Raw genomic sequence first — 4,359 nt, 5'->3', positions numbered from 1 at the left:
GGCTCGCCTCCGGCTCCGCCTTCCCCTCGACCCTCTCGGGCCTCGGCTACGCGGGCTGCGGCGGAACATGGTGGCTCCGGCCAAGGGCTCCGAAGCGGAGCTGGCAGCTGCCCTGGCGGACGTGCCCGACCTGTGCCACCTCCTGGAGAACGACCCGTACCTGAAGCCCTTCGCCTCGGACTTCCAGCGCAGGTGGCTGGAACCCGTTTTCATATCCTTATAAAAAACTGGATTATGGAAAATGGGAGCTGTATATCCCACCAAAACAGAATAAATTTGTCATGGTACCGCATGGATCTAAGTTAAAGGTAGTTATTACCAGTAAAAGTGGAGAGATCTTGTACTGTATTTCACCATGGGCGAAGTATGTGGTTCGTGAAGGTAGTAATGTGAATTATGATTGGATACACTGGGATCCCGAACACCCATATAAATTTAAGCATTCCAGACCAAAGAAGCCAAGAAGCCTGAGAATTTATGAATCTCATGTGGGAATTTCTTCCCATGAAGGAAAAATAGCCTCTTACAAACATTTTACATGCAATGTACTACCAAGAATCAAAGACCTTGGATACAACTGCGTTCAGTTGATGGCCGTCATGGAGCATGCTTACTATGCCAGCTTTGGGTACCAAGTCACAAGCTTTTTTGCAGCATCAAGTCGCTATGGAACCCCTGAAGAACTAAAAGAACTTGTTGACACAGCTCTTTCACTGGGTATCACAGTCCTCTTAGATGTGGTGCACAGTCATGCTTCCAAAAATGCAGAGGACAGATTGAATATGTTTGATGGGACCGATTCCTGTTACTTCCATTCTGGTCCTAGAGGGACTCATGAGCTTTGGGATAGTAAACTGTTTGCCTACTCCAGATGGGAAGTTTTAAGGTTCCTCCTGTCAAACATAAGATGGTGGTTAGAAGAATACTGCTTTGATGGATTTCGTTTCGATGGGGTGACATCCATGCTGTATCATCACCACGGAGTAGGTGAGGGTTTTTCAGGTGACTACAATGAATATTTTGGACTCCAAGTAAATGAAGACTCCCTGATTTATCTCATGTTGGCAAATCATTTGATTCACACGCTGTATCCAGATTCCATAACAATAGCAGAGGATGTATCAGGAATGCCAGCTCTTTGTTCTCCGATTTCCCAAGGAGGGGGTGGTTTTGACTATCGATTAGCCATGGCAATTCCAGATAAATGGATCCAGCTACTTAAAGAATTTAAAGATGAAGATTGGAACATGGGCAATGTGGTATATACTCTGACAAATAGACGCCATCTTGAAAAGTGTATTGCTTATGCAGAGAGCCATGACCAGGCGCTGGTTGGTGATAAGACATTGGCATTTTGGCTGATGGATGCTGAAATGTACACAAACATGAGTGTCCTAGCTCCTTTTACTCCAGTTATTGATCGCGGAATACAGCTTCATAAAATGATTCGCCTCATTACTCATGTGCTTGGTGGAGAAGGCTATCTCAATTTCATGGGTAATGAATTTGGGCACCCCGAATGGTTAGACTTCCCAAGAAAAGGAAACGAGAGCTACCATTACACCAGAAGGCAGTTTCATTTAACTGATGATGACCTTCTTTGATATAAACTCCTAAATAACTTTGACAGGGATATGAATAGATTGGAGGAAAGATGCAGCTGGCTATCAGCCCCACAGGCCTATGTAAGTGAAAAACATGAAGACAATAAGATCATCACTTTTGAGAGAGCAAATCTTCTTTTTATTTTCAACTTCCATCCAAGCAAGAGCTTCACTGATTACAGAGTTGGAACAGCATTGCCAGGAAAATTCAAAATTGTGCTAGACTCGGATGCAGCAGAGTACGGAGGTCACCAGAGGCTGGACCACAGTACAGATTTCTTTTCTGAGCCCTTTGAGCATAATGGGCGTCACTATTCTCTTTTGGTGTACATTCCAAGCCGCGTGGCTCTCATCCTGCAGAATGTGGACCTGCCAAGCTGAAGAGAACTGATTTCTCCCCTCTACATGCAGATTGGAGTTTTCTTTGCTGGTTTGAATTGTCACAGAGTTTATAACATGCAAGCAGGTACCTAGCCAAAGTGTCAGACTGAAATTCAACATTGTACATGCAACGGTATCAAGCTTTTCTTTAAGTAGTGAGAATGGTATGTTTAAAATTGGCGCATCTGTTTTCCCAAGCCATCTGAGCAGCTAGCGTTTTCAAATCAAACGTATGTCTTAAAAACATTTATTTTCCTATGTAGTCACTTAATCCTTTTAATTTCAAATTTGAATTATGTGTCATACATAATTATGTCTGTTGAATGTATAGTGCATTTTCAGGGTGGATAGTGGATGGCCTTATTTGTATCTGTTTGTCTAAATTATAAGTTGCCAAATTTCTCTGTTTCATTCAAATTGTGTTTAGAAATATTGTATTAAATATATAGCAGACATAATGTAAAATTTAGAATTGTATCAAAGGTAACAAAGTCTGTGTCTGAACTTATCTATGCTTCGTTTTGCGTTAAGGCTTTATCTTATGATCTTCTCATATACTATTTTGGAAGATGGCAATGTATCAGTTCTCTGAAGACTTGGAGTGGTAATTATAGCATATCAAGCTGTCTTTTGCTTTCAATCAATTAAAAAACAACTTGCAAAAAAAAGAAAAGAAAAGATAAAATCACAACAGATGCTGCAGAAATTCAGAAGATCATGTATGTGTCATGAGAACTTGTATTCTAATAAAACAGAAAAATGCAGAAATAATGGACAGATTCTTAGATCCCTGTGAATTACCAAAGCTGAGTCAAAACATATAATAAATTCTAAATAAACCAGTTTCAGAATGAAATACCTAGGAATCAATCTAACAAAAGAAGTACAAGATCTCTACATTGAAAACTATAGCATTCTGAAAATAGGAGATCATAGGGTATATCAGAAAATGGAAAAATATGCCTTGCTCTTGGGTAGGAAAAAGCAACATAGTAAAAATGACCATACTTCAAAAATTGTTATTCAGATTTAATGCAATCTTGATCAAAATTCTAGCACCATAACTCACAGAGTTAGAGACAGCAATCCCGATTTTCATGTGGAACAAGAAGAGATCTAGAAGAACAAAGGCAATTCTGTTCAACAAAGGCAAAGCAGGGGGTACCACAATCCCTGACTTGAAATAATACTACAAAGCTACTGTGATCAAAACAGCACAGTACTGGCCAAACAAGCAGACCCAAGGATTCATGGAACAGATTATAAGATTCAGAAACAACTCTGAACATACTCAGCCACCTTATCTTTGACAAAGGAGTCAAATATTTTTACTGGAAGAAAGACAGACTCTTTAATAAATGGCACCAAAAAATTGGCTTCCCATGTGCTGAAAATTAAAACTACACCCATGTGTACATGGGTAATGCCACCATGCATTACACTAAAATTGAAATGGATCAAAGATCTAAACATTAAGCAGAAACACTAAATCTGATGGAAGAGAGAATAGGTAGAACTCCTGAAGCTATAGGTGCAGGCCAAGACTTTATGAACAAAATCCCAGTCTCACAGGAACTATCACAAAGAATCAACAATTGGGATCTTATCTTATTAAAAAGCTTCTGCACAGTGAGAGAAATGAACAAAGACACAACCCACACGTGGAAAAAAATTTCCCAACTGTTCCTCAAACAAAGGCCTACTATCTATAACATATAAAGAATTTTTAAAAATCAGAAGCTTCAACTTCAAAGACCCAATCCAAAAATGGGCACTTGAGATGAATAGTCACTTCTCAGATGAAGACATACAAATGGCAAATAAATACATTAAAAAATATTCATCATCACTGGTTACTCGAGAAACACAAAACAATGCTGAGATTCCATCTCACCCCAGAAAAAAAAAATGCTTTTATCAAGAAATCAACCAAGGGCCAGTGAGATAACTCAGTGGATTAAGCACTTGCTTAGGCAAGCGCAGGGTTCAGAGTTTGATCCCTGGCACCACATGCCACACTGGCCCCAGCCCCAGGTGCACTGAACCAACAATGGAGTCTGGGTGTGGTGGTGCACCTGTAATCCCAGCACTAGCAATGCTGAAAACAGGAGGATCACTATGAGCCTGAGCTTTTCAGTGAGACCCTACACAAAAAAAATAAAAAATTAAAATAAAATAATAAAGAAATCACAAATAACAAATGCTGGTGGGGCTGTGGGGAAAGAGGAACCCTTCTTCACTATTGTAGGGAGTCTACACTGGCATAACTACTGTAAAAATCAGTGTGGTGATCCCTCAAAAACATCTGGGTACCATTTGATCCAGTTATTCCGCTACTTACTATCTTCCCAAAATAATAAAAAGCATCATACCA

At 39.9% G+C, this 4,359-nt stretch overlaps 1 pseudogene across 1 annotated transcript; it reads left to right on the top strand.

Annotated features, from left to right (window-relative positions):
* The first annotated feature begins 6 nt into the window (after positions 1-6).
* On the top strand, positions 7-2,237 carry LOC101563069 (annotated as a pseudogene). Its single transcript, XR_002820194.1, has one exon. The product of XR_002820194.1 is annotated as a 1,4-alpha-glucan-branching enzyme pseudogene (transcript).
* The last annotated feature ends 2,122 nt before the right edge of the window (positions 2,238-4,359 follow it).

The sequence above is a fragment of the Octodon degus genome, unplaced genomic scaffold, assembly GCF_000260255.1.
Source record: "Octodon degus isolate 3935 unplaced genomic scaffold, OctDeg1.0 scaffold00017, whole genome shotgun sequence".
NCBI lineage: Eukaryota > Metazoa > Chordata > Mammalia > Rodentia > Octodontidae > Octodon > Octodon degus.
Note: the sequence above shows the minus strand (reverse complement) of the source record. Positions and strands in the feature narration are given on the sequence as shown.